Genomic DNA, 13953 nt, shown 5'->3' with positions numbered 1-13953 from the left:
TGGTGTTCAAATTTTTAATATCTTTTTCAGTAAAATCTATTCGATATGGTTTTTGTAAAGCCTTCACCTTTTCAATATCTATACCTATTTCATTTGCTACTTCTTCTAGACTTTCATGCAAATTGTTTGCTCTCCATGTTACACTCTTACATAAAAATAGTAACTCCTCATCCTGGTAAGTTTTTTATTTTTCTGCGGTGATGGTTCCTACTATTAACTCTTCCAGTACCGTTCATAATTTTGCCACATCTATTGATTGGGATTCTTTGTCTTTTCTCTGCAAGCTTCTCAACCATTCACTCAATTCTTCTGAAGATGGACCTACTGGTTTCTCTACATTACTTCGTTCTGAATCCCTTTGTGTCTTTAATATTGATTCTATTGTCATTGTATGTCTTTCCGCTACATTTGGACCTATAAATGGGTTACTCAAAACATTTGGTTTGATCATACTCATTGTCTGCCTCCATGGATTTTCATTTAGGCTCTGTTTTGGCTTCTCAATCTGTTTGTTCACTATCTTTCTGTTTATCAAAAATAGGCATCACAGGGCCTATAGTCATTGGAACGGTTACAGCTTCTACATTTTTAGTTAATTCTCTTATCTTTTCAGTTAATTCTAAAGTTGTTTTTGCTAATTCTGCCGAATTCTCACCCTTTACTTTATTATCCGACTTTCTCTCTACCTATCAAATGGAATTATTTTTCTCTAATTCTTGGGACACTGGTCCTGACTTAATGATTCGTAAAGTTTCTCTCATTGTGGCACTTGGTGTCAGCATTTCTGATTCTGGTTGATACGGAGGTGGATTTTTATAAAACATGTCATCAAGAACATCATCCTCCGACTCATTCACTCCATACCCTCTTGATTCAACATTAGGGTGCCGATTACGATCCGGTAAAAACCGGGTACGAACCGTCGGTCGAAGCGTTTTCCCCGTCCGACTCGTACTCGGTCGTAAAACTTTACAAACATGGAATTACGATTCGCACGGAAACACCATTTCCGTACGAATCGTAAAAAACACCGACCGACGAAAATATACATACGAATGTGATCCGGGAATGCTGCGACGTGACGTTGGGACGCTTTCAGGCAGCGTTTCATGACCCAGGAATTACGATTCGAACCGACAGCAGTCCGGACGGCAATATTTTCACGGCACCCAAAAAGTGCCGGAAAAGCGAAGTACGGCGCGAATCGACCAGAGTAGGTGGCCCGGTACGCACCGTACCCCCCCCGCCCCCGTACGTACATGCCGACCCCCCCCCAGCCCCCGTACGTACGCGCTGACCCCCCCCAGCCCCCGTACGTACGCGCCGAACCCCCGTGTATGTACACCCGTGTACGTGTCGAACCCCCCCGTGTACGTTCGAGTCATACCCCCCGTGTACGTTCGAGTCGTACCCCCCCGTGTACGTTCGAGTCGAACCCCCCGTGTACGTTCGAGTCGAGCCCCCCCGTGTACGTTCGAGTCGAACCCCCGTGTACGTTCGAGTCGAACCCCCCCGTGTACGTTTGAGTCGAACCCCCCGTGTATGTACACCCGTGTACGTTCGAGTCTAACCCCCCCGTGTACGTTCGAGTCGAACCCCCCCGTGTACGTTCGAGTCGAACCCCCCCGTGTACGTTCGAGTCGAACCCCCCCGTGTATGTACACGGGGGGTTCGACTCGAACGTACACGGGGGGTTCGACTCGAACGTACACGGGGGGGTTCGACTCGAACGTACACAGGGGGGTTCGACTCGAACATACACGGGTGTACATACACGGGGGGGTTCGACTCGAACGGGGGGGGTTCGACTCGAACATACACGGGTGGGGGTACGACTCGAACGTACACGGGTGTACATACACGGGGGGGTTCGACTCGAACGTACACGGGGGGGTTCGACTCAAACGTACACGGGGGGTTCGACTCGAACGTACACGGGGGGGTTCGACTCGAACGTACACGGGGGGGTTCGACTCGAACGTACACGGGTGTACATACACGGGGGGTTCGGCGCGTACGTACGGGGGCTGGGGGGAGGTCGGCGCATACGTACAGGGGCTGGGGGGGGTCGGCGCGTACGTACGGGGGCTGGGGGGGTCGGCGCATATGCGGGCACGTCTCCATGGTTGCTATGGGAGTTCGGTGCGGACGGTGTTTTTTCCATACGGTTGTAACCTCGGACGCACGGGATGGATCGTGATTCCTCGGTCGGACTTCACCTTTCACATTTGTACGGTAAATCGTACGAGGACGTGTCGGACACATTTTCCGACCCGAGGACGTGTGGGGAATGATTCCCAATGCGGTTCGTATGGACTTTTTACCATGCGAATCGTGATTGCCAGTTCGTACGGCACTTGTACGATTCGTACGGTGAAAAGACCGGATACGAGTCGCACGGGGAAATTTTTTACCGGATCGTAATCGGCACCTATGTCTTTTTCTGTACATTTTCTACCTCCAACTTCTTCAGCAGTTCTTACGGGAAATAGACCTTCAGTCATACTCGCATTCCGCCACCTTCTCATTCTCTCATCATGAGTGTCATGCCCATATCTGCCAAACATATACTTATATCTTCCGCCACTCCTCTGTCTCTCTCTGTCATGCATTTCATCTTCCCATTCGGTCAATGATTCAAACTGTGTCGGTCTTGGTTCTAGATTCATCATTCTTTCTCTCAAATTTCTCAGAACTGCTAAATTAAATGAACCACGCTCTGGAAATGCCAAGACTCCGTCATCGCTAGTGTACTTTACCCAATTGTCTAACCAAATACAAGTATGATATCCGTATTTCGCAACCATGAAGGATGCAGGGGTTTTCGGCGGAGGAAGTAATTGTCCTACCCTAGTCACAATCGGTTTGTCCTTTTTAAACCACTTCTTAATTTTTCCAAACCAAGACTTTTTCTCCTTTTTTGGTGGATCGTAATACATCTTTCTGTCTTCCGTGTATCGCTAGTCTCTCCTTACGACTGTACTGTTGTTCTTGACCAATCGTAGCGCGACTCACACTAATGCACCAATCCGGAGCGTCTACGTCACTCTGTATTTCTCCACTCCTAGCGCGGCGTACACTAACGCACGAACCACGAGCGTCTACGTCTCTAGCTGACTGGCCAATTCCAGCGTGGTCTTTCTGACGTCAGCAGCCGCTGCCGCAGCTCCTGCTCCTGTTGACCCCTCCTTTACAAAAATTCTCTCAGTAAGCTTTTTACATTCTTCAAATTCACAGATATGTTAGTAACGACATAATAACGCCACCATTGTCCGCTTCGCTAACCAAAGAGTAGTTACTAACCTTTCTCACAAGAATTCCATCTTTTCCGAGAGCAGCTTACCTCTGCCCTACTACGGAATCGTTACTTCTGTTGATAAAGTAGCACATCCCTCTACCTCACCCTTCTAGCAAGCATTAGCTAACCGTTTCTCCAGAATTAAGACACCTAGTTGGAGACCCAATGCTCCTGAGAAATAAAACCACAGTTTTACAATTAACTTGAATGCTTTTCCATTCACACACTTTCAACCAGGAAAAATGTAGTACATTCACACAGAATTCTGTCTTTCCCGAGAACAGTGAACAGTCTGTCCTACTACAGAATTATGACATTCGTTAACAAAGTAGCACTTCCCTCTACTTTATCCTTCTAGCAAGCTAAGGGAACACCTATTACCTTTCCAGTGATAAGCGTTATAAGAGTACCTTCTGGACTCCTGGTACCTAAGACCAAAATTTCACAGGTGACCTTCGCTACCATACACTTCTTTCATGCAGGAGATATTTCTAATGGCAACACACAACGATGTCACCGAACCGAACCCAGACAATGCGTCGTGCAATTTCACTCGTTACACGTTTCCCCTGTGTACCTACAGGAAACAACAATTCTGTCTTTCCCGAGAGCAGCGCTTACCTCTGCTCTACTACGGAACTGTTACAAACTTCTGACTTCCTACATCCCAGAAGACGTCAAACAACGTGGAACTCGACGCGACTCAACATAGAGTGTTAATACATAAACCAATTCCAATCAAAATCAATAAGCAATGTACAAGCAATAATCACCTAAACCAAAACAATAAAAACCTTCATCTTGCTACCAGAAAAACTGATGCAGCGCGGAAACCTGGGTATCGGGAATCTAGACAAAACCCCGTACCTAATATATCCTCCCTTTGTTACAGAACAAATATCACATTAACACATTCACTCGTACAATCATTGGTGGGGCCCATAACACCAACATTCACACTTCACTTCTCACTGGCCTGTAATTACGGGAGGAATAACAGTTTCCAAGCGCTGACATGAAAGGAATACCTTACAACCTATAGAGAGAAAACTTATTTTACACTTTTATACACTAATACCCTTATTACTGCACATCTTAATCCTAAATATCAAGATACTCCTTCCACGTGATCGACGGATCAAATTAGTTGTTTTGAGTTTAGTGATTTAGTCCAGCTAAAGCATACTCAAAATTCCTGATTCACTCCCTTTCAATAAACATGTTCTTGTTAATCAATATTTTGTTTATCTAAATAATGCAAGAATTTTAGCTCCATCTAGTAAATTTATTAATCATTACGCAAATCACAGAATACCATATTTACCTATTCTGGCTCTCAGTCGTCCTCTAAGTCATCAAATTTAGTTGTCAGCACGCTACAGTCCCAAAGATCGAGGACCAGAGACGTGCAAGTATCGATCAGTGCCCATAGATTTTTCAATGGTTTGTAGTTCATCAAGAAATTGGGCAGCAATTCAGTCGGTCAGGATTCAGGAACACAGCCGTCACGTAGCGTCACCGTCGTCTCTGTCAACAAAAGAAAGTACGAGAAGAATAGAACCAGAGATAGAACTAGAATTGTCCTTTCTATTCTAACATCATTTATATAATGGAAATAAGGACTAAAAGTTGCAATATTAAGAATTTGGGCTCATCCTATTGGTTGGTTGGGATCGTCCGGTGAAGTTTCACATAGTTCATGATGTCTTATTGTCAGGCATGATCCATCCGATTCTTTGCATAAGTCCTTTGTTTGAACATTTGGCAAGCGTCCCATCGTGACCTTGCTAATGCACATCGTGTTTGGGGTCAGGCTGAGGCTACTGGTACGGGTGCTTGGCGCAAGCGCACTTGGTCTGAAACCTCGTGGAATGGTAGCCATCACGTCATGTGTGTCAGGCGGCCATCTTGCTTTTAGGCCCAAAGGATAACTTAAGCAAAACAAACACAAAAAGTAATTAAAACATAGAAATAATGAATGAAATGTTAAACCCTCACTAATTACCCTATGTGCTTGTAATTATCTAGCATATGGCGACATTTAAAGCGTTCATATTCACCCAGTGATGTCATCTGGTGCAACATACGATAACGTCACAGAAGCAACATATATCATGCAATATTCTATTTTTCTAATATTAGTATGCGTACATCGGTTAATTACAAAATATTTTAGCCATGCAAAATGCAAATCCCACGTATGTTTCATACATTAGTAATGTTGATTAAATTTCACACAAACACATTAATAGTATTATAATTAATAGATTATTCTAATTAGTATGAACATGCAGAATGGGGAGGTTTACAACATTTTGTACTACCCGCTCCATCACATGACGTCCTTGAAAACGTTAACAGGATCGACAGACTCATACCTGTTTAACTAATTCTTTGTGTGCTTCTTTTTTACCAACTAAATTCATTTGTAAAGAAGAACAACATGCATTATAGATTCACAACTATCATTAGATAGCCTTTGGCGCCATATGGATAGTCTAATTCTCATATACAGTGGTATTTTATGATTCTTGAGCAGACTATCAAGTTGTAAAGGTGAGCAATATTGAATATCTGATATTAAAATTGATGGAAATACATCCTTTGCAGACTGGAACAGTAAGCAAACTGATCCATTTCTACACTGTATTTTCTTGATACCCTCTTTGAAAATGGTTCAAAAAATAAAACACAAGGTAATCCAAATTGCTGCTCATAATTCCAAGGACTGGTGAATGCTTTCTGGAATTACGATCCTACAGTGATTTGATTGTAGACTTTTGTGTAACGAGCTACACTTCAAACTGTGACTCAACAGTCTGAGTGACTACAGCGTCCCATACTGCGTTAACCACATGCAGGGGTGGGTGACATCTAATATGTCTGCCAAACTGCCATAAAGACTATGCAACTGATGGTGGGCTCTGCCGAACCACTACCTCTCCCATTCTTAGTCAGCCACAGGGAGTGTGTTACTATCACCAAGCTGCGGTTAAGCTGGTTTTAAATTATGTTTGTGATTCAGAGCAATTCAGCCCCAAGAGATATTTCTACCTTAAATCATCTAAGGGTCATGCATTTGATCCCCAAACTGATACCACATAGAATTACTCTCATTTGCACAATAAACATGTTGGACCTCAATCCCTGCAATGGTAATAATGAAAAACTCTACATACATTACATTGGATGGGTACCCATGATGCCTGCATCCGATTTAACCAGATGCCCCAACCTTGAAAATCAGCAATAGCTCCAATAAGGAAACTGAAACAGCCTTATAGGCCTAATTAGGAGTTTGGTGGTCACAGGACTGTCAAACTTGCATTGGAGGTGCGGTAGCAGTCGATGACCACTGCATCAGTGGCTTAACTGCAGTATTTTAACTACGACGGTCACAGCACATTAGGACTGTGCAACCGCAAGGGGTCCGCGATCCCTGACGTGCTGGTCTGAGGCCGCAATATGCTTGGTGGTACCTCTTTGACCCCGTCAAAAATATTACAAGTTGAATGTCAGCCACCTTTTTCATGGTGGTGAGACCGCCATGAAGAGGGTGGTGGAGAGTCACCAAAGCGGACCCTACAGGGATCTCTGCTGCCTGAGGGCCTTTGGGATGCAATTAGGGGGTCACACGGTGTGCCTCCTGTCTGCACGCATCCTTATCCCAGCACAGTATGGATTTTACAGTCCGTGCCATGCTAAAACGCGCTGTGGCTATCCTACAGTGATACCTTTTTAAGGCTTTCCGATGATCCTTTGAAAGGCAGTGCCGTAGGCTTGCCTCTGCAGGAAGGCCAACCCGGATTTCAACTTGTATTCTGGCAGGTGGTCAGCAGTGGAGTTTGGCAGTGTGGGAGCGGAGCAGTGGTATGCCACTCCACTCCCACACCACCAAACTCATAATCAGGCCCTATGTTTTTTCACCACAAAAAAGAAACGCATTCAGGCTTTGCAAATTATCTCTTTGCAAAAGAAGGGGCTACTGAATTTAGTAGTACATACCATAAGCCTATTTGCTTGGCATATACATGCGGCTCTATTTCAAAAATGTACTAACAAGGCGGACCTAAATTAAGATTAAGCATATACATGAAGTCATTTTAAAAATGTCTATAAGTCATGATGGCCAGCCCTAAAAAAATTAATAAACATTGACAAATGTCATCTCTCTCTAAGCAGAGGACCAAACTTCTAGTCAGTTTCCATTTTCTATAACATGGTGGAGATTGCAAGCTATGGCCTGTAACCTCAGTTTGGTTATGGGTGATTGCTTGGGGTAAAAATGGTTTGCTTTCATATATATTAGGTAATTAACACTGGCCAAAGGGCTTAGTATGAATATTTTTGCCAACTGGAGCAACCAGGATCCTGCTCCTGACTTACCCTGCATTGATGGGGGACCATGAGAGAGCTCCTTTGTTGTCTTAACGGCTCCATAATGCTGACATTCTTTCTTTGGACCAAAAGGTGGAGCCAGGTGGAGCCAGGTGGGGCCAGCTGTTCCCGCCCTCGCTCTCTCTCTCTCTCTCTCTCTCTCACTCTCTTTCTCTCTCTCTCTCTCTCTCTCTGTCTCTCTCTCTCTGTTGTTTTCTTCACTGGTTGGATGGTTGGTTGGGCTGGTGTGTAATGCCCTGGTGTACTAGGGATCCATGCAAGCAGGGCTAGTTTGGGAAGCTCAAGGGCCAGGGGTCACTGGAACCAATGCAGTTCTAAACGGGGAAGATTTAAGAAAGAGTACATTTTTGTGTGGGTCTTGTTGGCTCAATAGCAACAAAGGGATAATTTGCAGGTGCTTGATCACACCAGAAATGTTCCAGTCCTTTGGTACTGGTGATCTCCCTGGAAAGTAGGTCAGGGAGAAATTTCAATTATGCCAGAGTAATCAGTGGAAATTCAGTAATTATGCATTATTCGTGCGATGTGAAATTACAGAAATTACTCAATTACAATAGCTTCAGTAATCAGGAGCCACAGCAGGAGCACAGGAACAACAAATTAAGGGTCTAATTTAGATCCTGGTCTCCCATTGTGAGGTGCACATTCCACATTCTTTTCTGTCCCTTACCACCAAGGTTTGCCTGGCGGTGACGGACAGTTAAAATGGTTATATGTCTACCCACCCTAATTGTGAGGAGAGACGGATAACCAATTTTTTGATGGCCCTTACTCCATTGCAGAAGTTTGCCATGGCCAAATTATGGTCTGCCCATACTTAAAGCAGTTGGGTGGGCCAATATATTGGTGGGGAGGAAACACTGTCACTGTTGCCATGAAGCTCCCACTCTACTAACATATCACTTAGGCCATAAAAGAGAGCATGCAGCTGCTGGCTAATGCTGTTTACATCCTGTAGCATTTGGTGCTTTATCCTCTAGTCCATTTTAGAATCAAGGGTGCATTTTGCATTCAGGAGAATGCTGGATTATGCATCTCACAAAATTATGCATAATTTTAACCAATTTTGATATAATCATGCTAGAGAGAATTAGGCCAGGTACTCCCACCTGTAGTGGAAAGTACTGTAGCCATGCACAAGGGGCAGAAGTAATTTCAAATCATTCAGTCCCATTTGGAAAAATTTTTGTGAAGTTTTCTGCATTCTGCTTCTTTAGGCTGGTCTAAGGCTTCTTAGTTAGCATGATACAAAAATATCATATCAAAATATCGGGACATCGGCAATATCGTGGATGAGAATAACAAAGGTAAAAATATATTATTAAGGTTGGCTTTTATATCGTTGTAAAAAAGATCTATGTAGAAAATATTGTTTCTATATAAAATCATTTGTAAGTGTTAATTACAATGTATTTTATTGTACTGTTTTCCATTTTATTTGTGTTTTTAGTACTATAACTTATTTATGAAATTGTTGAAATATTTTCAGTTGTGATAATTTATATAATTATTTGTTGAATATTTTTTTGAGTAGCAGTATATTGGGTTTTTAGGGGATAAGGGTGGGGAGATTTAAAAAAAGACTTGTATTCAAAATTTTACTTTTAAGGTGATAATTATGAAGATATGCAAATTAATAATTTTGAATGTTTTACATTTATTTTATCATATTACCATATTCATATATATATACATTTGAAGTTTATTAAGACAAGCATATATAAATATCTATATGAAGGTTTGTAGTTAGATTTTAGTAGATTTTATATTACAAATAATATATGTGAGAATATGGAGGATTGATTGTGGTTGTAATATTGTCTTTTGTAATATGCTGTGTAAAATTTTTTATTTTAAAGTGGCGATTTTGAATTTCTACTCTTTGGTTTCCAACACCTTCCCCAAAAATGGTTATATTGGAATGGGAATAGTAAATGTTACCCCATTAGTGTCCAATACCGTCCCCCAATATGGGTAGATTGGAGTGGGAGTAAAAATTGTCACCCCATTAGCCTCCAGCACCTTCCCCAAATTGATTTAGATTGGAGTGGGAATAGTACATTTTGCCCGTTTGTGTCCAACACCTTCTCCAAATAGGTTTAGATTGGAGTGGGAATACTAAGGGGCCGATTAAGATCCTGTCAGAAAAGCATTCCTACCGAATCGGTTCCGGAATTTTTTCCGAGCGTCTCGACTGTGAGCTTCCCAAACATCGGATTACAATGCAATGCATGTTATACTCCCACCGAGTCATTCGGAATGCAATCTGTCCAACTTAATCATCTGTAAACAAGCCTGATGCAACCGACTCATTCACAAACGCTGAAGAAGAGCATTCCGGTTACGAATTAGACTCATCTGGATACATCCGACGCAAAAATGGTCAAAACAAGCATTGGCAAATGCCAAATTTAAAAAATAAAATATTAATATTAGCCACACCACCAATCCACCTATATAAAGGGCCAAACAGATGACCATGATCCTTTGCTCTAACTGAACTGCTGACAGGCCACAAAATTTGCCACACATTCCCTGCTCTCTGCCTCATAAACTCGCACTTCACCCACCACACAGCTTGCACAGATTTTTTGTGTCAAAACAATTTACTCATACACACACTCTTTAACTTATTCACAATCACCCTCACATTCACACTCACCCTCACCTTCATCTTCACACTCACCCCCACCATGGCCCCAAGGCAGCAGCCAAGGCTCACAGAGAAAGAGTTGGATGCGCTTGTAGATGAAATAGTCAGAGTAGAGCAACAGTTATTTGGTAACCTAGTCCAACAGACTCCCCCGTCCCGGAGAAATAGGATGTGGGACAGGATAGTCAACAAGGTGAATGCTCGAGCACCTCTCCTGCGCACATTGGATGATATCAGAAACAGGTACTATGATGTGCGAAGGAGGGTAAAAAAACTGATAGCAAAAGAACACACCCAAAGTCAGCAGACTGGCGGTGGCCCTCCTGCACCACAAGTCCACTTCACGTCCTGGGAGGAAAAGGTGCATGGCATCCTTCCGCCGTGGGGCGTCTATGGAATACCTGGAGCACCAGAGTCTGGTGAGTACTTACTCCACATTCCAATAATGTTACCAATTACACATCTACAAACACCACTGTCAAAGATACAGTGATACAAAAGATTGTTTTCAAAGTTTCAAAAATCTAGAGTAAATGAGCATGTGATGTGCATGCCATATTGACAAACAACATGGCTGCAATAAAAATGTAAATGTATTACATTCCTACCATGTACATACATCTTACAAACTCACAGCAAGGCTTTGCACTCCAAACACATGTCACTAAACACTCCTCCTCCCACATAGCACAACAAGCCCACCCTGAACTATGCTTTCATGACAGTGAGTGGGAAACGTACTGGCAAGATGTCTGACACTGGTGACTGGTGACTTGTGTCTGGAGCAAAAGACATTGATGGGAGTTGTGTTAACTCAGACGCCAGGCACCAATGTCAGACATCTTGCCAGCACATTTTCACTCACTCTCAGGAAAGCTGAGTCACAGGTAGGCTCTTTTGGTGACTGGGAAGGGTGTTGGCACAGGCCCGATGGGAGCTGTAGTCACAGCAAACAATCCTCCTCCCACACAGCCCAACAGGCACACCTGAAACCATGCTTCCCGAACAGAGAGTGGAAATTTACTCACAAGATGGCTGACACTGGTGCATGGTATCGAACTTTAAGCCAACTCCCATAAAGGCCCTCTGCACCAAACATCATGCAACTGTGTAAGCCTTCTTCTTAGTACACTTTCATTCACTGTCAGGTAGCCATTGGCCCAGATGAGCTGGTTGTGCTGGTTGGGTGGAGGAGTGATTGCCCTGACTACATCTCCTAGCAGACACTGGCCTACACACACCTTCCTACCTATCCAAAATAGCTTACCTGGGACTTTGATATCCTCACAGTGAGTGGCAATGTGCTGCCAAAATGGCTGACACTGGGGACTGGTGTCTGGAGCAGAAGGTCCTGATGGGAGTTGCAGTCAAATCAAACAACAGGCACCAGTGTCAGCCATTTTGTCTGTACATTTCCACTCACTGTCAGGTAAGCATGGTTGATGGTGGGCTGTTTGGGCTGGGTGGGAGGAGGAGTGTTAGTCCTCACTAAATCTCTCAGAAGGCCTTGTTATACAAACACTCTTCCTAACCAACACAAATCAATCAATCAATCAATAAATACACTTATAAAGTGCACTACATACCCGTTAGGGTCTCAAGGCACTGGGGGGGAGGCGTGCTGCTACTGATCAAAGAGCCAGGTCTTGAGGAGTCTTCTGAAGGCCAGTGGGTCTCGGGTCTGCCGTAGTTTTGTGGGGAGGGTGTTCCAGGTCTTGGCGGCGAGGTGGGAGAAGAATCTGCCGCCAGCAGTCGTTCTTCGAATGCAAGGGACTGTGGTGAGGGCGAGGCCTGCGGAGCGGAGCTGGCGGGTGGGGGTGTAGAAGCTGAGCCATCTGTTGAGGTATGCTAGGCTGGTGTTGTGGAGAGCTTTGTGCGCGTGGAGAAGGAGTTTGAAGGTGACCCTCTTGTTGACGGGGAGCCAGTGCAGGTGTCTCAGGTGGGGGGTGATGTGGCTGCGGCAGGGGATGTCGAGGATCAGGCATGCCGAGGCGTTCTGGATGTGTTGCAGCCGTCTCAGGAGCTCTGCCGATGTTCCTGCATAGAGGGTGTTTCTGTAGTCCAGCCTGCTGGTGACGCGGGCCTGGGTGACTGTTTTTCTCGTTTCGGTGGGAATCCACTTGAAGGACCTGTGGAGCATTCGGAGGGTGTTGCAGCAGGATGAGGAGACGGCGGTGACCTGCTTAGTCATGGAGAGGGTGGTGTCGAGAATGACCCCTAGGTTGCGTGCATGGTCGGTGGGTGTTGGTGCTGTTCCCAGTGTTGTCGGCCACCAGGAGTCTTCCCAGGCTGTGGGGGTGGGGCCGAGGATGAGGACCTCCATCTTGTCTGCGTTCAGCTTTAGTCGGCTGTTCTTCATCCATTCAGTGACATCCTTCATTCCTTCGTGGAGGTTGGTTTTGGCGGTGTGAGGGTCTTTAGTGAGGGAGATGATTAGCTGGGTGTCGTCACCATAGGAGATGATGTTGAGGTCGTGCTGTTGGGTGACGTGGGCAAGGGGTGCCATGTAGATGTTGAACAGCGTCAGGCTGAGGGAAGAGCACTGGGGTAGGCCACAGATGATCTCGGTGGCTTTGGAGCGGAAGGGGGGGAGGCGGACGCTCTGAGTTCTGCCAGAGAGGAACAATGTGGTCCAGTCCAGGGCCTTCTCTTGGATTCCGGCGTTGTGTAAGCGTGTTCGTAGTGTGTTGTGGCAGACCGTGTCGAAGGCGGCTAACAGGTTCAGGAGGATGAGGGCAGCTGTTTCTCCATTGTCAAGCAGGGTCCTGATGTCATCGGTGGTGGCGATGAGGGCGGTTTCGGTGCTGTGGTTGCTGTGGAAGCCGGACTGGGATGGATCCAAGATGTTGTTCTCCTCGAGGTAGCGGGTCAGTTGTTTGTTGACAATTTTCTCAGTGACCGTCGCCGGGAATGGAAGCAGGGAGATGGGTCGGAAGTTCTTGAGGTCCTTGGGGTCCGCCTTGGGTTTCTTGAGTAAGGCGTTGATCTCAGTGTGTTTCCAGCTCTCCGGGAAGGTTGCTGTCTCGAAGAAATGTTGATTACTCTCAGGAGATGGGGTGCAATAGCTGTGCTGGCTTTGTTGAATATGCGGTGAGGGCATGGGTCTAATGGTGATCCAGAGTGAATGGTGTTCATGATTTTGCTGGTGTCCTCGTCGTTGACGCTGGTCCAGGATAGCAGGCAGTTGGTGCGGGTGGTGGTCGTGGGGGTGGTGATTGTCGGGGTGGTTGTGGCGCTGAAGCTGTCGTAGATGTTGGCGATCTTGCAGTGGAAGAAGGTTGCCAGTGTGTCGCACAGGTCTTGCGAAGGCGGGATGTCGTTGGTGTTAGAGCTGGGGTTGGAGAGTTCCTTCACGATGTTGAAGAGCTCTTTGCTGTTGTGCACGTTGTTATCTAGGCGGTCCTTGAAGGAGGCCCTCTTGGCGGCTCTGACGAATTGATGGTGTCTGCGGGTGGCGTTCTTGTGGGCTGTGTAGCTGTCCGATGATCGTTCACGGAGCCAGTTCTTCTCCAATTTTCGGCATGTTCGTTTGGAGGCCTGGAGGTCTTCGGTGAACCAGGTGGCTTTCTTGCTGGTGCGGTTGCTGGAGGGTGACTTCAGCGGG

The sequence above is a fragment of the Triturus cristatus genome, chromosome 5_1 (genome assembly GCF_964204655.1).
Source record: "Triturus cristatus chromosome 5_1, aTriCri1.1, whole genome shotgun sequence".
Lineage (NCBI taxonomy): Eukaryota > Metazoa > Chordata > Amphibia > Caudata > Salamandridae > Triturus > Triturus cristatus.
Note: the sequence above shows the minus strand (reverse complement) of the source record.